This window comes from Macaca mulatta, chromosome 19 (assembly GCF_049350105.2).
Source record: "Macaca mulatta isolate MMU2019108-1 chromosome 19, T2T-MMU8v2.0, whole genome shotgun sequence".
NCBI classification, from domain to species: domain Eukaryota; kingdom Metazoa; phylum Chordata; class Mammalia; order Primates; family Cercopithecidae; genus Macaca; species Macaca mulatta.
In genome coordinates this window covers 561602-585127 of record NC_133424.1, presented here as the reverse complement: position 1 = coordinate 585127, position 23526 = coordinate 561602, and the positions used below count along the sequence as shown (strand labels likewise).

General features: G+C 45.1%; 1 protein-coding gene and 1 long non-coding RNA gene across 2 annotated transcripts in view; one reads left to right on the top strand and one right to left on the bottom strand.

The window, feature by feature from the left end:
* Positions 1-21769, bottom strand: part of LOC106995887 (disco-interacting protein 2 homolog C-like) — a 202880-nt gene extending 181111 nt beyond the window's left edge. Inside the window, exon 1 of the mRNA XM_077978911.1 lies at positions 21563-21769. The gene's annotated coding sequence lies outside the window, so the exon portion shown is untranslated. The remainder of the gene's footprint in view (positions 1-21562) is intronic.
* LOC144336954 (uncharacterized) lies at positions 565-7199 on the top strand. Its single transcript, XR_013409419.1, has 2 exons — positions 565-671; positions 4140-7199. It is a non-coding gene; the product is annotated as an uncharacterized LOC144336954 (long non-coding RNA).
* Positions 21770-23526: the final 1757 nt, after the last annotated feature.

Sequence of the window (23526 nt, the reverse complement as noted above, 5' to 3'; positions counted from 1 at the left end):
ATTTGGGGTATGTGAAGTAAACATGTAAAGAGAAATGACCACACACACCTGAAACCAGGCCTCATTTCACAACTGTTTCCTACTTTCGATTTGCTTAGTTTACTTCATGAGGTATCTCGAGGAGAGAAAGCAGAGCTGGGATCTGCCCTGAGGCTGCTTCGGGAAGAGCTGGGTGGGCACCAAGACCCTCAGACCGAGGGCTGAGCTGCGTGGCTATGACCCCATCACTGCAGCTCCCCAAGCGTGTGTCCCTGTGTGTCACGCAAACCCCTGCCACACAGGTGACACACGCCACACGCCTGACACAGGCTCAGCACACAGGGAGCTGCAGGGGCCTTTGAAAACAGTATGCTGAGAATAGATAGGGCTCAAGGACAGTATCTCCAATTGAACTTTTAATGAACTCCCGTAGGCGCCAAGAAGGCGGGCAGATAAGGAAGAGCATAGAAACAAAGAACTGAGTAGAAGGTTACATCTGGGAAAAGAAAGTTTGTTTTGCATTGCATTCTTTCTGCTGACGTGGGGTTTATGGAGTATAAATAAAGTGAGGCGGAGGCTCTGAGCGCGGCCGCCATGTTCTCTGTGTGTCTTTGTCTTTTGTGTGTTCTTTCATTCTCCACCACCCCCGGCACGGACCCCAACAAGTGGCGCAGCGAGCAGGGTCAGCACGGGTGAGTAGGGGAGAACAAGAAGGGGAACCCCCTAGGGGCGGGTAAGGCCCGGATATTGTTAAGGGGAACCTTCTTAAGCTTTCATTATGGGGAATTCCATCTCTCTGGCCTCAGAATATTTACGGCTGTTTCAAGGACTGTTGCTGTCTATAGGAGTAAAAGTGAAAGAAAAAGACTTTGAAGTGATTGTTTGCCCATGTTGAACAACATTGTTACTGGTTTCAGTATCAGACTAAAGTGCAGCTGAATCGCAGAGAATGGTTACAGGTAGTAAAAACTCTGCTTAGAGCTCTCCAGTTAGGGGATATTATGCCTCTAAAATTGTGGACCTTGTGTGACTCTATCACTCAGACATTAGAGTTACTTGAGACTGATTCAGAGTGTGGTAATGTAGCCACAGGAGGAAAGATATCTGAGGATTTGGAAAAAATAAAAATAAAATAAATCTGAAATGGAGCCCATTTGTGCCAGGATAACAGAGGATGGGGGGGATAGCAAAAGGGGGAGAAGAGAAAAAGCCAGCTCTTCCTTCTTCTAAGGGAAATTCTGACATGCAGTGTATTATGGAAATGCTTCAACAAATATTACAGATATATTCTTCTAATTCACCTTTGCGAGCTTTCCCTGTTTCTTTTCATTCTGCCCTGTTAAAAGAGGATTTTCCAGTGCCTCCAACCCCCCGGCTTCCTTATCTTTACCTTTGTTTGGCAAAGTTGAAGCCCTGTTCACATCAGACATACTTTAAATTTATACTAAACACCTGTTTAATATGTTAAAACCAGTGTATATGTATATCTTATTGTTTGTTAAAATATTATGAGTATTTCAATAGTCAATAAATAAACACATTAATATTAACTATTAATATTAATATAGTATTAATAACCCCAGCTAGGAAATTGTTATGTTATAGGGGTGCATAGGTTCCACCAATTTACACTCCAAACAGAAGTTGAATATTCGAGCTGCTTAATACATTAACTACCTCTTGATATTTTCTGTGTTTTTAAATTTTAACCATTGTATTGTGTATGTAATGATTCTCAATTTGGTATTAATATACATATTTCCTAGTGAGTAATGATGTTAGACATATAGGTTTATTGTCATTTCTTTGTTCTGCTACTTTTGGTTGGGTTATTTGCCTTTTCTTATTAATATGTTGAGATTCTTTATATTTGGGGATATGACTATTATTATATATTATATATACTTTTAATTAAAAAAAAAATTTTAAGGAGCTGGATCTGTTTCCAATTATTTGTGCTTCTTTTGCTCCTAATGCTCAGTTTTCAAATGGTGGCAATAATGTCCAATTTAATGCCTTACAAATTAAATTTTTAAAAAGAAATGAAAGCTGCCATTTCTAACTATGGACCTCAATCTCCTTTTATCCTTGGTCTTCTTGATATTTTTCATCAGAAAATTTGATAATTCCTATAGACTGGAAGACTTTGGGGAAGGCTTTTCTTGATCGTTCTCAGTGGTTACAATTGCACAGCTGGTAAATGAACAAGGCACATGTATAGGCTAGAAAAAATGTTATGTGTGATCCCCCTGGACCCACTGAGGAACAACTCACAGGCACGGACCAATATGCTACTCTTAATGCTCAGGCTGGTTTAGATGATGTTGCCTTTACTCAAATCAAGACTTTGTTTTTAAGGGCCTGAAATAAGGTAGAGATAACAGGAAAATGTTCCCTTTCCTCTGTGAAGATTTTACAGGGCACAAATGAACTATATTCAGATTTCGTAGCCCGTCTTCAGGATGCTGTCTTCAAAATTGTGGGTGCTGGCCTTGCTTCAAAAATTGTGTTATAAACATTGTCTTTTAAAAATGCTTATGCTGACTGTTAAAAATTGTTAAAATCGTTAAAGGCCAATGGGGCCAATTTAGATAAATATATTAAAACTTGTGTTAGTGTTGGAGGGGCTATTTATGATGCTCAATTATTTGCTGGAGCTTTGTCTAAAGCCTTAAAAGGAAATAACAGACAAGGTGTTTGTTTGCAGTGTGGTAAACCTAGACATTTCAAAAAAAAGAATGTCATAAAAATTGAACACTTTTATCCCTCAAGGCAGAAAGCTGCCTTCAGAGGTGTACAAATATTGTGGTAAAGGTCGACATTGGACAAATAAATGTCGTTCCAAAACTGATAAAAGTGGAAATTTACTGTCTCCTCTCCTGGGAAACGGGAGCTGGGGCCCACAGGCTTGGGGCCCCAACAATTACAATAGAAGTCTACTACAATATTCAGTGAGCAATGGCCTACAACATTAAGGAATAAATTCAAGTCCTCCTTAAGGATCCCACACCTTACCCCAGTTTCTCAGCTTTATGCGGCAACTAAGCAGAGCGCCGCTGCTGACTTAGCTATTACTCAGCCTTATACTTTGTCTCCTAATAGAGGAGTATATAAATTAGCTATTAGAGTGTGTGGCCCTTTGCCAAAAGGACATGATATTACTAATAAAATGTTTATTTTGGTACAAGTTTCACAATTTATACGCCTAGAGGCAGGGGAACGTATTCTCAATAGAGAGGGTTTCGTAGCACAGAAAAAACTGTTTTTTGGGAAACTTTAGTTTCTAATCAAAAGCCTTTATGTTCATTGCACATTAATGGGATAGTTTTAAAAGAGTTAATTGATACGGGGGTGAATATGTCTATTATTTGTTTAAATTAGTGGCCTATACAATGGGAAAAAAGACAAGTTTCAGTTATACTCACTGGCTTGGGTGCTGCTTCTGTGATTTATCAAGACATAGAACCTTTAACCTGTGTCGGTCCTAAAGGTCAACAAGGTCAAGTGTTTTTTTTAATTTTTATATTGTTCCTATCAATATTAATTTTTGGGAACAAGATCTTTCACAACAATTTGCTGCTTTTTTAAACATTCCTCATATTTCCTCAGCTGCCAAAAATAAGATGTTCAAAATGGGCTACAATCCTTTAAACTCATAGCCACCACTCCTATTTAGGTGAAACAGTGACTATTATTTAAATAAATACTTAGGACTCTAAAAGAGTAAGTCAAAAAACAAATGGCCGAGAGGAATATAAAGCCACGTATTTCTGCATGGAATTCCTGTCTTTGTCTTGTCTTAAAATTATAAATGTTTACATTAAACCTAGGGAAAGTTTACAGCCTGGTCTTCCTAATCCTGCCCTTATCCCACAAAGTTAAAACCAGAGAAAAGCAGCAAGATGCTTTTGTATCATTACAAACTCAGCTTTCTTTCTACTCACTTAATATTGCCACAGAAAAAAATTTAACTGGATTTTCTTATCAATATTTAGGTTATACCTTGGGGGCACAAAATATTCGACCCCAAAAAATTCAAATTCGACGTGATCATTTAAAAACATTAAATGATTTTCAAAAGCTTCTAGGAGACATTAATTGGATGCGTCCTGTTTTAGGAATACCAACATATCAGTTATAACATCTTTTTTCTATTCTAGAAGGAGACAGTCACTTGGACAACTCACGGCATTTAACTCCTTTGGCTTTACAGGAACTCCAGCCTGTTGAAGAGCAACTTCAAAAGGCCCTTCCTTTTGTTTATTTCATACTTTACCTTCTCCCACAGGAATGATTCATCAAACTAGTCGACCACTAAAATGGATCTTTTTGTCCAATAAAATATCTAAACGCTTGGCTACTTATATCGATCGTTTAGCTGAACTGATCATCAAAGGACGGCATCACTGTCGACAACTTTGGGGAGGAGATCCTTCCTTAATTATCTCTCAATTCACTCATAGTCAGATCACTTATCTTCTTGCAACTTCTGATTCTTGGCAAGAAGCTTCATCAATCTTGAGTTACAGTTTATCCTTATCCCTCGGTGCAATAGGGAGAATTGTTTGCTATTCTCATGGTCTTACTTGATTTCCCTACTACTGGTTGTAACATTGTTAGTGATTCTCAATACGCCGTTTATGTTACTTCTTATATTTCTCAGGCCACTTTACCTCTTTGTACTACTTCTTCTCTTCAGAAATTCTTTTCTTTGTTATCCTTTACTTTGAGCCAACGTCGAGCTCCTTTATTCATCACTCATCTTCGTTCTCATTCTCAACTTTCTGGACCATTAGTTCATGGTAATACTCAGATTGATTTGCTTTTAATCGGCCACCTACATGCTGCAGAACAAAAATATACTCTACATCACACTAATAGTTCTGGCCTTCAACGATGGTTTCATTTAACTCATAAACAAGCTCGTTCTCTTATTCGAGCTTGTCCTTCCTGTGCTCCTTTGAGCATTCCATCCTTCCATCCTGGGGTTAATCCACGAGGTGTCCCTTCTTTTAGACGATTAAAGTATGTTCATCATACCATTGATACCTTTTCTCATTTCTGTTATTACTCATCTCTTAGCTTATTTCGCCATCATGGGCATTCCTCATACTTAAAACTAATAATGCCCCTGCCTATGTCTCTCGTAAATTACAAGTTTTCTTACAGCAATACAATATTCAACATATCACCGGTATCCTGGGCAACAGTCAAGGTCAAGCCATCATTGAGCGCACAAATTTAACTTTAAAAACTTAACTATTAAAACAAAACAAAAAGGGGGAAATGAGCCCCCCAGAAACCAGATTTTGAAACCAGATTTTGAAGGTTCTTTTTACCTTAATTTTTTTGAATCAATGGAGACAATTGCAAGACTCTGCTGTCGTAACCCATCTTTCCTCAACTCCCTCGGTGATAGTCCCTGCTGACAGTTTAAAGGTTTGGTATCCTAATGAAGAAGGTAAGCATGTTCAAGGGCAAGTTCTAAAACAGGGACGGGGCTATGCTCTTGTCCTTACAGGGAGTGGACCTGAGTGGTTTCCTACAAGATGATTGAAACCCTGTTGAAAAGAAAACTGGATTCAGCATGCATTTCTTCCTTTGTTAGATGTGCCTCGGCGGGAGACTTATTTCTCTTAGTGAGGCTTTGTATGAATATTGGACTTATATTCCCTTTCCACCCTTGTATCAGGGAGTCGCCTGAGAGGAGGCGGAAATTAAGGTTTTCACCAATAACATTACTTGGATGCCATCCCCCATATGGACAAGGACAACATAGAACGTTAAACAGCAATTATAATCAGCACATACCAATTTGGAGTGGAAGGACTTCCAATATGTATGGGAAATAGTCCTCATTGTCTCCGAAAATTGCATGAAGCTTGGGCTGTTCGTTATAATCATAGTCATGTGGCTGCTAATACTGTTATTATTGTAGCTAGAAGTTTTTAATATAATCATACTGTATATAGTAATGAAACTATTCCTAGTTGTTTACTTTTTTGTCCTATTCTAGAGGTTTCTCCTAATATTGAGGTGCTGGAGTGACAATAATGTCGGGGAACTAAACCCCGGATTTTATTAGAATACAACGGGATGCAAATAACTGATTGAAGTGTGCACGGTGATTTTCAAACAAAATTTAGTCACATACCTTTGAAATGACAATGGGTAAATAAAAGTATTGCTGCTAACAGTAATGAAACCTTGGTATGGCGTGAAGGAGGCCTGAAGTACAGAGTTATTTTTGGAAGTTGTTAGTTGCAGGCGATGCCATTAGCACTTTTGTGGGGAATATGCCCCTTTATCTTTCTAACCCGAATAACTCCTTTCATATTCAGTTATATCGGAATACCTCCTGATATATTATTGCTTGTGTCCGTAAGCCCCACCTATTATTAGCAGGAAATTTGACATGGGATAATCTTACGGGGACTGTTAATTGTACAGATATGTGTACATTTTTGTCTTGCCTCAATCATTCCTGGTGGCACAATTTTACTGAGGATATTTATATCCTCAGGGCTCGTAAGGAAATTTGGCTACCTGTTAACCTTACGCGACCATGGGGGGCATCACCTCTTGAGACTTATATTTGGACTTCTCTCCAGCGAACCCTCCGTGCCCTTGGACTTATAATTGCCTCGGTGATGAGCCTTGTCGCCATCGTCTCCACTGCAGCCATAGCAGGATTCGCTCTTCGTCAAAGCATACAAAATGCTGAATTTATGCAGCAATGGCACGAACAATCTCACCGGTTATGGCTTCAACAACGAAACATTGATTCTCAACTTGCTGAAAGATTGGACAACATGGAGCAAGCATTGACATGGCTTGGAGATCAGCTCACTGTACTCAGTACTCGGATGACATTACAATGTGATTGGAACTCCACTCAATTTTGTGTAACGCCTGTGCCTTTTAACATCTCTCAAAATTGGACTGTAATCCGAAAATTATTAGTAGGCCATAAAAATATTAGTTTGGACATCCAAGAGCTCACTCAGAACATTTCCGAAGCATTTCAACAACAATTACATGTGTTGTCCGGAACTGTAACCCTTCAGGAGCTGGGTCAGCGCCTTGCTTTAACCCATGGACCCAGATGAAGATATGGATTTCTACAATCTCTGGAAGTATATTGCTTTGGGCACTTGGATTGGGTCTACTTCTTTTGGTGATTCGATGCTCCCTCCGTCGCCTCCAAAAACAAAAGAAAACACAAGAACAAATATGGGCTACCTTTTTAGGATTGAGGCAAAACAAAAAAAAAGGGGGGGGGGGAAATGCAGGGGCCTTTGAAAGCAGTATGCTGAGAATAGATAGGGCTCAAGGACAGTATCTCCAATTGAACTTTTAATGAACTCCCGTAGGCGCCAAGAAGGCGGGCAGATAAGGAAGAGCATAGAAACAAAGAACTGAGTAGAAGGTTACATCTGGGAAAAGAAAGTTTGTTTTGCATTGCATTCTTTCTGCTGACGTGGGGTTTATGGAGTATAAATAAAGTGAGGCGGAGGCTCTGAGCGCGGCCGCCATGTTCTCTGTGTGTCTTTGTCTTTTGTGTGTTCTTTCATTCTCCACCACCCCCGGCACGGACCCCAACAGGGAGCGATCAGTAAGTGGTGACTAGAGAGAAGTGACGGCCTTCAGCGTGGACGGAGAAAACAGGCCACAGACTCACAGAGGAAACGCCACAGATCCACAGACGGAGAAAACACCACAGACGCACGGACGGAGGAAACACCACAGACGCACGGAGGGAAGAAAAGCGCCACAGACGCATGGAGGGAGGAAAAGTGCCACAGACGCAGGGACGAAAGAAATGCCACTGACACACGGATGGAAGAAACACCACAGACGCATGGATGGAGGAAACGTGCCACAGAGGCACACACGGAGAAAACAGGCCACAGATGCACGAACGGAGGAAACGCCACACATGCACGGACGGAGGAAACAGGGCAGAGACGCCCACACACCAGTGTGGAACGTCGGACAGGAACGTCCTGGCCATGCACTGTCCACTCCCCCTAGAGACTTCCCACCCCAGAGCACTCAGGATGGCTGTGGAGCGCCTGCCACGCACCCCAGAGGCGAAGCTGGGGAGCCAGAGATGAACAGGTTCACGTCCATCAAATGCAGCTGCAGTCCCTGTAATAACTGCAGGTCACTATTAAACAGAAGGGCACCTCACTTGGAATAAAAGCACTCTGCATAAAAGAACTAAAGATTGGCTGGAGACAGCTTAGAAACCGTCACCATTATTCTTGTTAGTGACAGCGAAGCTTCAAGAGTGGTCATTTTTCCTGTAGAAATCCCACAGAGGTGATTCCTGGAACTCATTTAGAATATTTCTTTCCCAGAAACCACACAACCAAGAACTTAATAGTGCCGTCTCTTGACCAGAAAGATTCAGATTTCTGATGAAACTAAACCCTGTCCAGCCTCCTGATTCTAGAAGATGCTATACAGAAAAGCTAACTCAAAGGGGTCTCATTTCTTTTGTCGTCCATGACACATATAAAAAAAAATTTTAAATATTCAAAAAATGTAGGAATTGTACAGTGAATACCCATGTGTCTACCCCCTGGATCACAGATTAGATTTAAATGTAAAGTTCTAAAGGTTCCCAGCTAAGGAAACGTGCAGTGTAAGCCTCTACCTGGTTAGAACCAAGGGGAATGGAATGAGCTTTCCCCAGCCTTGCTGCTCAGCTGGGAGGAGCTGCCACAGCTCAGCCACCCCACCCCAGAGCACCCAGGATGGCTGTGGAGTTCCTGCCACCCACCCCAGACGTGAGGCTGGATAACCAATCGCGGTGTTAAGAATGAGCCAGCCTTTAGAGGCCATGTGGTCTATACTTGAATAGAAAATGTTCCAGGAAACTAAAGATTCCAATGCGTGTGCTGAATTCCTAACCATTTGAAACCCAGGCTCCTCATCTATATACAAAGAACAACGCTCTCTCCTGGGAAAGCATTTCAGAAGCACGAAAAAGGATCCACATGAGAGCAGCTGAAAACTACAAGGCATCATGCAATTATAAACCTTTTTCTATATCTTTGTTTCAAGGAATGTCAGCATTCTAAATATTGCAGTTCATCCCACATCACCTTTCAGGAGCAAATCATAACGATCAAAACTATCAGCAGAATCACTACCAGCTCAGTCACCACGTGCTTCTTCTTCCTGCATGACAATTCCTGCAGAACGATGGGACCATCCCAGAATGGCTCCCTGCCATCATGTGCCCATTCTCCTTCCCCAGGGAGCTATTCCTGTACTCATGGGGCATGGGAAACCTGTATAACGTCACCAGAAAGTCCTTGTTTGACTTACACACTTCCCAGAAGGGCTGATTTTATCCAGACTCCTAACTGTGTCAAACACTAAACCTAAAAAATCATCAAGAAACCAAAGAAATGTAAGGCCAGGTCCTGCCCCAGGTGCATGGCTACTAGGGGAGAAATAGAAAATGAGACATGAAAGGAAAGTTTTAAGATATTCAGACCATCACTGGATGATTCCAGGAACCCATTACAGATCATTGCTGTTCCTAATAACAGGAAAGAAATTCTAAAATCCCAACAGGCATGGTGAGTCCCTCACTTGCATGAAGTGAAAATAATAATCCATCACTCTCTTCAAAAGGACAAAAGAAAAACTCTACTTCCTCTTCATATTAATTTGTGTAAAGCAACTTAAGTGAGAAAATCTTAATGTCTGGACTGTGATATCAATAGCAAAATAATCCCAAGATTCCCAATTAAAAGATACAGACGGCCTGAATGACTTTAAAACAAGAAAAACTGACTATATGCTGCCTACAAAAAAACTCAGTTCAGCCGCAAAGACACACATAGACTAAATGTGAAGGGATGGAAAAACACATTCCACATTAATGGAAATCAAAAGTGAGCAAGAGTAGCCATATTTATTTCAGATCAATCACAATTTAAGTCAAAAACTGTAAAAAGGAGAAAAAAAGGTAATTATATAATAAAGAGATCAAAATAGCAAAAGGATATAACAATTACGAGTATATGTGCACCCAACAACAAAGCACTCAGATATGTAAAGCAAATATTAGTAGATCTAAATAGAAAGAGAGGTCTGGCGCAGTGCCTCATGCCTATAATCCCAGCATTTTGGGAGGGATGTGGAGGCAGGTGGATCACCTGAGGTCAGGAGTTTAATACCAGTCTGGCCAACATGGTGAAACCTTCTCTCTACTAATACAAAAAATTAGCCCAGCATGGTGGCACATGCCTGTAATCCCAGCTACTTGGGAGGCTGAGCCAGGAGAATCACTTGAACTCAGGAGGTGGAGGTTGCAATGAGTTGAGATTGCACCTCTGCACTCCAGCCTAGGCAACAACAGCAAAACTCTGTCTCAAATAAATTTATATATACATAAATACACACACACACACACATATATATATGTGTGCGTGTATATATATATATATATATATGGAGAGAGAGAGAGACAGAGAGAGACAGGGAGACACCAACACAACAATAGTAGGAGCTTCAAAATCCCACTGTCAGCACTGGAGGTCATCTAGACAAAAAATAACAACAAAACATCAAATTTAAAGTCCAGTGTAGACCAAATGGACCTATCAGACATTTACAGAACATTTCATCCAACAGATACATAATGCACATTCTTCTCCTCAGCACATGGAACATTCTCTAGAATCCACCACATGTTAGGCTACAAAAGAATTCTCAATACATTTTTTCTAAAATTGAAATAACATCTAGGATATTCTCAGACTCTAACAGAATAAAGCTATAAATCAACAACAAGGAACAGACACTTCTCAAAAGAAGACATTTATGCAGCCAATAGAGACATGAAAAAATGCTCATAATATAGAATGAGACCACCACTTCTCCTGTTGTCTTTCCCAACTTTTCCCCGTCTCCCCTTTTCCCTAGTTTATAAGACAGGAGAAGGGGGAGAAAACAAAAAGTTGGAAGGAAACAGAAGTAAGATAAATAGCTAGACGACCTTGGCACCACCACCTGGCCCTGGTGGTTAAAATAATAATAATAATATTAACCCCTGACCCAAACTACTAGTGTTATCTGTAAATTCCAGACATTGTCTGAGAAAGCACTGTAAAACGTTTTGTTCTGTTAGCTGATGCATGTAGCCTCCCATCATGTTTTGTCTGCGGCTAGTCCTGCTACAATAATCACTCGCCATCAGAGAAATGCAAATCAAAACCACAATGAGATACCATCTCACACCAGTTAGAATGGCGATCATTAAAAAGTCAGGAAACAACAGGTGCTGGAGAGGATGTGGAGAAATAGGAACACTTTTACACTGTTGGTGGGACTGTACACTAGTTCAACCATCGTGGAAAACAGTGTGGTCATTCCTCAAGGATCTAGTACTAGAAATACCATTTGACTCAGCCATCCCAATACTGGGTACATACCCAAAGGATTATAAATCATGCTGCTATAAAGACACATGTACATGTATGTTTATTGCGGCACTATTCACAACAGCAAAGACTTGGAACTAATCCAAATGTCCATCAATGACAGACTGGATTAAGAAAATGTGGCACATATACACCATGGTATACTATGCAGCCATAAAAAAGGATGAGTTCATGTCCTTTGTAGGGACATGGATGGAGCTGGAAACCATCATTCTCAGCAAACTATCGCAAGGACAGAAAACTAAACACCGCAAGTTCTCACTCATAGGTGGGAAATGAACAGTGAGATCACTTGGACACAGGAAAGGAAACATCACACACTGGAGCCTGTTGTGGGGAGGGGGGAGGCGGGAGGAGGGAGGGATAGCATTAGGAGATATACCTAATGTAAATGATGAGTTAATGGGTGCAGCATACCAACTTGGCACGTGAATACACATGTAATAAACCTGCACATTGTGCACATGTACTCTAGAACACAAAGTTTAATTAAAAAAAAAATCAACAACAAGGAGAACTTTCAAAACTGTATAAATACATAGAAATTACACAATATGCCCTTGAATAGCCAATGGGTCAATGAAGAAATGAAGAAGGAAATTTAAAAATTTCTTGAAATAAATGAAAACAGAAACACAACATATCAAAGTTTATGGTATACAGCAAAAGCAGTATTAAGAGGAAAGTTTATAACAATGAACTCCTACATTTAAAAAACAGATTTAAAATAAACAACCTAACAACGAACTGCAATGAGCTAGAAGAGCAAGAACAAATCAAATCCAAAAGTGGTAGAAGAAAAGAAATAACAAAGATCAAAGAGGAACTAAATAAACTTGAAACTAACAAATATAAAAATGAAGAAAAAAATATTGGTTTTTTGAAAAGATAAATAAAATAGACAAACCATTAGCTACACTAAGCAAACAAAAAGAAATCCCAAAGAAATAAAATTAGAAACAGAAAAGGAGAATGATAGTTGATACTACAGAAATACAAGGGATCATTACAGACTATTTTGAACAATTGTATGTCAACAGATTGGAAAATCTAGAAGAAATGGATAAATTCCCGGACACGTACAACCTACCAAGATGGAACCAAGAAGAAACGGAAATCCTGAAGAGACCAATAATGAGTAACACGTATGACTAAGTAATAATAAAAAGTCTCCCAACAAAGAAAACCCCAGAACTAGGTGACTTCGCAGCTGAACTCTACACATTTTTATTTCAATTCTTCTCAAACTATCCCAAAAGTATTGAAGAGGAGGGAATTCTGCCAAGTTCATTCTTCAAGACCAGCATTACCCTGATACCAAAATAAGGCAAGGACACAATAAAAAGAGAAAACTATAGGTCAATATTCCTGATGAACACAGATGCAAAAATCCTCAACAAAATACTAACAAACTGAATCCAACAGCAAATCAAAAAGATTATACACCATGATCAAGTGGGATTTATCCCACGATGCAAGGATTGCTCATCAAACACAAATCAATAATCATGCTACATCACATCAACAGAATTAAGGACAAAAACCATAATATCATTTCGATAGATACAGAAAAAGCATTTGATAAAATTCAACGCTGCTTCATGATAGAAAGTCTCAACAAACGAGGCACTGAAGGAAACATACCTCAACACAATAAAGGCCATATGTGACAAACCCACAGCTAACATAATGGGGAATGGGGAAACACTAAGAGCTTTTTCTCTGAGATCTGTAAAAGACAAGGACGCCCACTTGTGCCACTCCTATTCAACACAGCACTGAACGTCCTAGTCAAGAGCAGTCAGGCAAGAGAAAGAAATCAAGGGCACCCAAAGTGGAAAGGAGGCACTCTAATTATCTGTTTTCAGACAATGTGCTCTTATATATTAAAAAAAAAAAAAAGACTCCAGCAAAAATCTCTTTGAACTGATAAACAAATTCAGTAAAGTTACAGAATACAAAATCAACATATAAATATCAGTAGCATTTCTATAGACCAACAATGAGCCAGTGAAAAAAGAAATCAAGAAAGCAATCCCATTTAACTACAAAAATATAAAATAAAAATAAAAATACCTCAGAAGAAATCTAACCAAGAAGGTTAAAGATCTCTATGAGGAAAACGATATTCTACCCTCGGAAGGTAGAACAGTGGCTTCTAGAGACAGGAAAGGGCGGCGGGAAGGCAGAAAGGGAGAGGTTGTCTAATGGATACAAAATTACATCTAGATAGTAAAAATAAGGCTTAGTGTGCTATAGCCTTGTAGGGTGACTATAGTTTACAATTTATTGTATATTTTCAAGCAGCTAGAAGAGAGGATTTTAAATATTCCCAGCATTAAGAAATGACAAATGTTTGAGATGATGGACATGCTAATTACCCTGAGTTGCTAATTACACACGAAAAACATGTATTGAAATATCATACTGTATCCCATGGATATGTACTATAATGTGTCCATTAAAAATAATAATTGTTAAAAACCCAAGGGTCATTTCTCATGTGTCCTTTGTCAGTGTTGTGGTCCATTGGTGGAGACCTAGCCATTTGCAAGTAAGACTATAGTCACTTGAGCTGAAAGCAAATGAATCGTCACAAAAATTACCACTGGCACCGAGTCTTCTTTCCAGAATTTCCTGCCCACAGCACTGCCACAGTCACTGTGGGCAGGAAAGACACACTAGCACCCAAGTTTCAACCCCAGTAAAGTTGATGCTTTTATTTCTCTGGTTTGGAATAGGTGTGTGTTCATAATTTACGTTTACTCCAACTGTCCCCTTGCTTAAATAGCTTCTTAAGGATAACTTCCTCTTACTAAATCCCAACAGCTTCTGAGCATCCATTATATTCTCCAAAGTAAATAAAAAGAGAAAACGTGTTGAAAGCCTGATAATGTTCACTTAAGAATCCAGCATGATGTACAGCTTGAAATGGCTACTCCACCTTGTTCCTTTACATGACTTTTAAAGTAGCCCCAGTTATTATACATAATTGAAGTCATAATTTCTGCAATACCATTAGGTCCACGAACGGTGGGGCCAGGGGACTTCAAAGTCTGTCTCCGATTTTTTTTTTTTTTTTAAAGGAAAGCTCATGAGAGTAGGTAATGAAAATAAATATTCACACAACTCGGAACAGGGGATGGTGAAACATAAAGCTCCAGCCTGGCACAGGTGTCCAGCCAGTGAGGGTGGGGACACAGACTCATACGGTCCCCACAATCCCTCAGAAATGCCACAGACAGGTGGGTGGCCTGAGACAGAGCCAGGCTCCGAATTCCGGGAGCTGTCTGGCTCATGTGCACCTCATGTGGTCCACACTGCACGAGGATGCCCAACGTCACCAGTCCCGGTGCAGAACACAAGAATGCCCCATGGCATGAGCCCCCGCTGCACAGCATAGCCCGAAGGTGCCAGCTCAGACTCCTACACACGCTGGTCACCAAGGCACTGCCCTCCAGGAAGGAGGACCCCAGAGGTCGTGGCAGGGTGAGGTTCTGCTCTTCATCATCCGCGAGCAGAGGGGAAAGTCCCAGCAGACATTTGGGGAGCCTCTACACGTGGTTCTGGGACTCTGAGTGGAGGTTCAAAGATGTCCCCAGGTACGCCAGACTCAAACCTAAAAAAGACCCATTCTTCCAGATATGCCCAGACTGGAACCTATATAGGCCATCCTTCCTAGCTTTTCTCTGGAAAAGCAGGCTTAAAAGAGTATCGACTAAAAGGGGCCACCAGGAAGACAGAAGTCCTATCTTTAAAAAAAGATTTTTTTTTTTTTTTTTAAAAGAGGTACTGAGGCTCTGACCCATCTGAGCACAGAGTACATGCTCGGCAGCCTCTGTCAGAGCAGAGCAAGTACACACATGCTCTCCATGCCCTGTGCTCCCAGCACCCGTGCTCCCCGCACCCATGCTTCACACGCCCGTGCTCCCCACACCCGTTCTCCCCGCACCCGTCCTCTCCACGCCCATGCTCCCTACACCTATCTGTGCTCCCCATGCCTATGCTCCCTGCAGCCGTGCTCCCCGCACTGTGCTCCCTGCGCCCATGTCTGCTCCTCGAGCTCTCTTCCACTGGTTTCCTCTGTACATCCCTCTTGATAGTCACTGTCACCTCGAATCACCTGGCTAAATGGAGGTAAAGAAAAAGTCTAGAGTAGCACATTGGAGGACAGAGTGGAAGTGGCTATTTACCAAGCAGGGCTATGAGATGAGCGCATCTGATCCCCATTAATCCTGACGGTCAGTTGATTAGCCCTGTTCAACAGCTGGGGACACTGAGGTGTGGAAGGACGGGCTTGCTTACCCCAGACGATGCTGACAGTGTGGGCCCAGCCCAGTCCCACAGCCACCAGGAGGAGGCTCCTCACTGGGCAGGCGCGGAGGTGCAGCCCAGAGAACGCTTGGGACCCTGGCACAGACTCCTCAGGAAGGAAACAGAAAGGCCCACAGAGACTCAAGCAGCACAGAAGAAGGTCACCCACAAGTTAAAAATAGATGTTTGTGCTTTACCGTCCCAGAGTGCTAAAAATCCAACCCACTCACACGCACAGCCTGACGTGAGCCTGGCCTCCTGCAGCACTGGGCTAAGCGAGAGACGTACCTGCCTCTCTCCCGACAATAGCAGACTTGGCAGCTATTCTTCAATGTACTTGACACGCTTCCGTGAGGGATTAAGCGACACTCTGTCGACACTGGCTAAGTTTAATCCTGACACAGCCAACCATCTAGATCTGCAGTGAACAAACAACTTACTTTGGATGATTCTGCCACTAACAAAGACCCTGAATCTCCCACCAAAGCTTAGTGACACGACTTACCTTTCTGTTTTCATTTCAGGTACACTGGCCCACATGATCTAATTTACCTGCTGATAATGCCTTGGAAAGACCACCAGGGGGCCCCACACCATTTTCAGCTTTAGAGGGATGTGAATTTCCCTTTGATGAGAAAGGTGATGGGGAAATAAAACAAGGATCCAAAACAGATGCCTGTGTGTTTCCTGGGAGTGATAAAGTCAGGAACTGCCTCTGTGTGTCAGGCGAGGGAGTAACAGAGACAATGGCACCAACTCCTGAGACAGAGGACCTGATGCATGGTGCAGCTACCGCCTGTGGCCAAGGAAATTCCAGGGAATGTAGACCCCAGTTGTATGGTACAGCCACCATGTGCGACCACAGAAATTCCAGGAATGCAGACCCTCAGTCACATGGTACAGCCACTATCTGCAGCCACAGAAATTCCAGAGAACGCAGACCCTCAGACACATGGTACAGCCACTATCTATGGCCATGGAAATTCCAAGGAATGCAGACCCTCAGTCACATGGTACAGCCACCATATATGGCCACGGAAATTCCGAGGAATGCATACCCCAGTCGCATGGTGCAGCCACAGCCTGCAGCCACAGAAATTCTGGAGAACGCAGACCCCAGTCGCATGGTACAGCCACTACCTATGGCCATGGAAATTCCAGAGAACAGAGACCCTCATTCCCATGGTACAGCCACCACCTATGGCCACGGAAATTCAGGGGAACGCAGACCCTCAGTCACATGGTACAGCTACCACCTGTAGTCACAGAAATCCTGGGGAACACAGACTCCAGTCGCATGGTGCAGCTACCACCTATGGTCACAGAAATCCTGGGGAACACAGACTCCAGTCGCATGGTGCAGCCACCACCTGCAGTCACGGAAATTCCAGGGAATGCAGACCCCAGTCACATGGTACAGCCACCATCTATGGCCACGGAAATTCCAGGGAACATAGACACCAGTCGCATGGTGCAGCCACCACCTGTGGCCATGGAAATTCTGGGGAATGCAGGCCCCAGTCTCTAAAGTATGAACTTCACTGCAGTGAATGTGGAAGAGTTACTCTCTGTGCAGAGCTCAGTATCCAGAAGGGGAGATGGCCCCAGGAATGCCTTCCTCCTCTTCAGAGCTCAGGGCCTAGGGCTGACACCCTTGGGAGGGGTCCTTGTTCAGCAATTGTGCCTGGAGAGGGTCCCCCAACACTCACCGTGCACCTCCTAGGAGCGGAGGCTACAACAGGGAGCCAGAGACCAAGCTCTGCTCAGACAACAGTGAGCTGATGGCCTTCCACTCTAAGTTCAATAGGGACCCAGGGACCAAGCTCTGCTCAGACAACAGTGAGTTGATGGCCTTCCACTCTAAGTTCAACAGGGACCCAGGGACCAAGCTCTGCTCAGACAATAGTGAGCAGATGGCCTTCCACTCTAAGTTCAACAGGGACCCAGGGACAAAGTTCTGCTGAGACAACAGTGAACTGATGGCCTTCCACTCTAAGTTCCAACTGCATGGAATGTGTATTCCATGAATGCTTGTTAAATGAATGATTCATATAAGGTCATCTGCGCTGACCTTTGCTGGTCTGCTGACTGTGCGCTTCAGAGCATAGGCCTCATTCCTGGAGCAGCCAGCTCTTCCCAGAGCGACGGCCACTGCAGGGCAAAGCCCAGAGCTTGTCCTGCAGCAACACACTCAGGACCCTGCGCTGGGCACGCTGGGGGCCTCTCCAGCAGAAGATCCCCAGCCCTGACCTTGCAATACCAGTGAACCCCAGGGGAGTCCCAAGTGCTCAAAATCATGTAAATGTCCATTGTGATTTAACATATCAATTTTAGAAGAAAGGGCATATTGCCACCTCCCTCCTCAAACTAGGGACTATAAATCGATCCATCACCCTAACTGAGACTCTGCCTTAAATTCTGCTAAAACTACCATCCAAACACTCAAATTTACATTAGCGTTAAGGGAAAAAAAAAAACTAAAACAAACACCTGTAAGAAACGGTCAAGTAACCTGTGATACATCAACCCAAAGATTAAACATGAAAACAATGAAGTAGCAAGATATTAAAAGAATATAAACTCTATGTACATCATGGCCCAAGGTTCTAAAATTACACAGAGACAAAGACTGGAATGGAAGGGGGATATGTTTACAGATACATTTTTTATTTTTTAATTTTTAATATTACTTCTCTAATGTATGATTTGACTAACCAGATAATTCAGCAAAAAATAAAAAAATTAATTGTGCCTATAGATAAATATGTAAAGAATCCTTTTCTCTGATGCCGATGGAATTAGTTTGGGTCTGACCCACAGTCTTCAATCTTTTAATTAAGACACAAAAATCATCTTTCAAGCTGTTAGGAAAAAAAGAAGAAAAAGATTGAAAACCAGGAGCCCAGAAGAAAAGGACTCGCTATGTATCACAGCGTCTCTCCACGCCTCTCCACCCCGGACAGTGCTCCCTCTTTCCCCATTTTCATACCTACTGCACAAAACACTTAGTAAAGAACTATCTCAATTCATGAGTCACACAGCACAAAGGGCCAGTGTCGCTGCCAAACATACCCTGCAGCCCCAAAACGAAGAGGCAACTGGTTCCTTCCTTCCTCAGTGAAGGAAGAATGAGAGGCTGCTGGTTGTCATTTTAAATCTCACACCTCAATGTCTTAGCACTTTCCTGCTTTGTTGGTTTCCAGGGCTTATTAAAATTAACCACCCCACCCCCCCCCCCCCGCGGATATTGAAGAAAGAAAGCAGGACGGTTGTGCAGGCTTCCAAGAGGCAGAGCCCTGCTTCCGCGGCCACCTCTGTCTTTCTACCCACAGCAGCCGGGTTTACCAATTAGTCTCCCTTAAAGAGCAGTTTATGCTCATCGCGAACAAATGGATGCAAATGCTTCTTTTGAGATGCAGCAAGTTTTGGGCCCTCAGCAGAAAGAAAGAAGAAAGAAAGGAAGGAAAGAAAGAAAGAAAGAAAGAAAGAAAGAAAGAAAGAAAGAAAGAAAAGAAAAGAAAGAGAGAGAGAGAGAAAGAAAGAGAGAGAAAGAAAGAAAGAAAGAAAAAAGAAAAGAAAAGAAAGAAAGAAAGAAAGAAAGAAAGGAAGAAAGAAAGAAAGAAAGAAAGAAAGAAAGAAAGAAGGAAAGAAAGAAAGAAAGAAAGAAAAGAAAGAGAGAGAGAGAGAAAGAAAGAGAGAGAAAGAAAGAAAGAAAGAAAAAAGAAAAGAAAAGAAAAGAAAGAAAGAAAGAAAGAAAGAAAGAAAGAAAGAAAGAAAGAGAAAAAACAGGGCACTGGCACAACAGTCATAACCTCTGTGTGGCACACACACAGAAGGAAAGTTAAAGCCCTGGAGGCGGAGGCGTTCGGAAAGGGAAGGTGGAAGTAGGAAGGACGCCCACGGGATAGAGTGGTCAGAAACAGACCACCTCACCAAAGGGCGCCTTAGACGTTCCAGAGGACAAAATGCCCCTCTTTCCAGGGTAAACACCCATTTGCCAAACTCAGCCAGTGACGGTAAGCAGGAGTTTGCTTTTTTTTTTAAGGCGTCTGAGTAACGATGACAAGAGCAAGAAATGAGCTTAATAATGGGACTGACAGGGCCCTGGGCTGGTGACTCTGCTGATGTGCACAGCATCAAAACCCAGGTTCCTCAATGCGCTCCCTCTGCAGTTCAGGACAGCACTACAACTCACCCCATCAATCACTGCTTAAAAAATCAGTTCTAAAAAAAGACGACCCATTTGAAAGCAGCCGGAGGAGGAAGACAGAGAGTGTCTCACAGAATCCAACCGCTTGTAGCCTCGGAACCATAACAAGAATATGAAACTAGCGGGTCCAGTGTGAGGCAGAACAGAGACGCCGTCACGGCTCTCAGGAGGCTGAGCAGGAAGCGCATGGCTCAGGCCCTGCAACGCCCTAAGGGCGCCTGGAGCAGCCCACAGGCCTGTGTCCTTCGTGTGGGTTCACCTTCCTAGTTTCCTGGGTAAATTCAATGTACAGCATTTATTCGCCAAGAAAAGAACATTCAAATCAAACTACTGTCATAACTCTGAAGGGCTCTTAACACTCCAGTCCACACGTTCAAAAGCCCACAAATATCAGTGCTGCCACTGTGCAGGTAACAATGTTTTGGATGCATCATGCACGTAACCAGTAACGACGTTTTCATGTTTTCCGTAGCCATCTCATTCAGGATACTAAAATGATCTGTGACGACTTGATACTTAGTTATCTGTGATTTTCAGATAGATTTAACAAGGCTACCTGGCCAAGAAGGCCTCACCCTCCTGAACCTGGGCACCGGTGCCCCTACGTGCACCCGGGGCCTGGGGAGCGCAGTCTCCACCACCTCTCGCTCTTCAATGTTAAATGTCCTCCCGGAGCGCCTGCGTCGTGGGCCCAGGCTCGGCCCCTCCTGGAGAGCCCTTTCCACATTACAGGACAGGGGAGGCCCAGAGCCCGCGCTGCAGCGCCACTGACGTCCCGGAGTCCCCGATTCCTGCTCCTTCCCGTCCGCGGAGGCTGGCGGGGAGGGCCTGGGACCCATTTTAGTTTTCGGTTTTGTCACGAGCCGGAAGGCGACAGCACATGCGAGCGCAGGAAACCCTTTTTTAAAATCTTCCAACGGAAACGCGAGGGGCTGCCGGACTGCCTCGGAGACGCTAGGCGGGAACCCACAGCACCCCTGCCTTTTCCCGCATTGCAGCAGCCGGGACCCCGCCCACGCCGCGGGGGGCCCGAGGCCACAGGAGGCCCGCCGAGATCCGGCCGTTTCTTCCTCCACAAGCTGGGGGGTGGCGTGGGGCGGAGTTGGGGGGCGGGGGCAACTTAAGAAGTGATCGCGCTGTACCCAGGATTCGGAGGGGAAGCCCGGCCCCATCCTACAGCTCAGAGGCAGAACGACCCCGGAAGGTGCTCCAGGCGACCCCCTCTACCAGGCTCAATTTAAAACATAAACCGGAGAGGGTGGAAAGCTCACTATTTTCCGAATGGAGGTTCCTATCGCCATGTTCCTTCCTCCTCCGCCCCACCCGGCATGGACCCCGGGGCTGCCTTGCCGGCTCCCGCCGCCCCGCAGGTACCCCTGCCGCTCCCGGGCACGGGCTTCTCCCCAGTTCTTCCCATCGCTTCCCCGCTCTTCTCCCCAGTTCTTCCCATCGCTTCCCCACCTTTCCCCGGGTCCTCCCATCGCTTCCCCCTCTTCTGCCCGGTTCCCCCATCCCCTTCGCCCTGTTCTCCCCTTCTCCCTCTTCTCCCCTTCTCCGTCCGTCCCTCCCTCGCCGCCCGGAGGGGGGCGCGCACCTTGAGCATGTCCCCCGCTGGTCACCACGCCGATGGCCTTGCCGGCCCCGGAGAAGTGCTCCAGGAACTTCCGCAAGGAGCCCTTGGGGGCCCGGGAGTCTTCCGCGTCCAAGGCGAGGAGGCCGAGGGCAGCCGCTAGTCCGGGTGCGCAGCAGGCAATGGAGACCCTGCCCGCGTGCGCCCGACTCGGAAACGCTGCCCCGCCCGCGCCCCCGCCCGGCCCTAGCGTCAAAGGGCCTTGACGGGCGGGGCCCAAGCGCACAGGAGGGGCTGCGGGGGTGGGGCGCGGCTAGGGGCAGGGGCAGGGGCAGGGAAAGGGGCAGAGAAAGGGGCAGGGGCTGGCCGGGGCCGGGTGTGGGCGGGAGGACCTACGCGGGGGTCGTCGTAGGTGGCTGCCGCGCTAGCGGTGGGTGAGGTCGCGGAGGCGGGGGTAACACCACAAGTGGGCGGAGTCCCTGGGGGTGGGGCCGCGTTGCCGGTGCGCTACCCTTGCGGGTGGGTTGGAGGACTCTGGTTGGGGCCTTTAGAGATGCCCGGAGCGCCACAGGTGGGGGCAGGGGCAGCGACCGGGGGAGGGGAGACCGCAAGGGGGCGGGGTCACATCGTTCGCTGGGCGGGTCAAGGCAGGGCGGAATAGAACGCCGGGAGCATCTCCCGGGGCGGGAGGGGGGGGGCAAGGGAGACCGTGAGTGGGCGCGAACGCCGGGGCCGGTGGAAACCCCGCACTTGCGGGGAGCGCCGATGGCGGGGCGGGGTGGAATTGGGGCGCGGAGACCCCACCTGGACGCGGAGGCTCGCGGCAGGCCCGGTAGATCCGGCTGTTGTCAGCGCCGAGCCCGGCCGCGCGCACAGCTTCTTGGTGGCGGCAGGATTCCTCCTGGGGCTGCGCTAGGAGCCTCTGCGCGCGGCTTCCTCGATCCCCGCCCCCACGTTTTCTCTGCAGCCTGAGGTCGGGAAGGACGCACGGAGAGTGGATCCTCCAGGTGGTGGGAAAAGCTGAGCGCGGCGAGCTTAGCTATGACGAAGCTGCGATTTCCCGGGTCCACGGGGTCTGTGGCGCTCCCGGGCCCCCAGCTCGTCCCGTAGGGAGAAGAATCCTTGGGGTGGGGGAGAGTATCGGGGCGCTACACTCAGAGACGCATGGGCGCGCGAAAGTCAGAGTGGGATAGGAGGAGGCGCAACGGGACTGACCTGGCGGGGAGGCGGGACGACCCTTCCTCCCTATGGACAGGCGCGCTGCTGTACGCTGTGCCGACCTCGGCTGACTTCACCGGCCAACTCCACGTGCTGAAATACGCACATCCAAAGCGCTGTGCCAGTTGCCCATCCACAGCTTAACAGCCTGGTGCCAGTTACCTGCGATGGGACAGGGAGCAGCCCCTACAAAAGCACGGGCTTATGGGATCCCGGTTCCTTCAGTGCTCACCCCACGAAGAAGGGCTCCCAAACGGCCCCACTCGAGGGCTTTCCGGAGGATGGTCCTGCGCAGTGGGTGTTTGTTGAACAGATAGGAAACAACAAAAGAGACTAAGAAGAGGTTTGTTCTATGAACCCGGGAAAGTGAAGCAATCGCAAAGGAGAGTCTCACCAAAGGGCAATCCTGGGGAAAAGATGGAGAGGCATGGATTTTTCTTGGATGTGTGCCTCATCCTGGGGCTCATCCCGCTGAGCATCAAATATTCATTGCAAAAGAGGAAAAAAAATATATGCTGCAGACAATGCTGGATAGTCTAATCTCTCCCTTGGCCAGAATTAACGGCGAAATTCCTAACCCCTCGTGGTCCTCAGAATCACCTGTCCTATGCACACCCCCATTAAACCACTGAAGTCCAGTTTCTGGGAGCTCAGCCAGGAAATGTGTAGTTTTAAACAAACCACCTAGGTTATCCTGATGAATGCAAAGTCAGAGAGCGCTGCTCTCATGCAGTGAACCTGAGCATTATTCTATTAATTAAAAGGGAGAG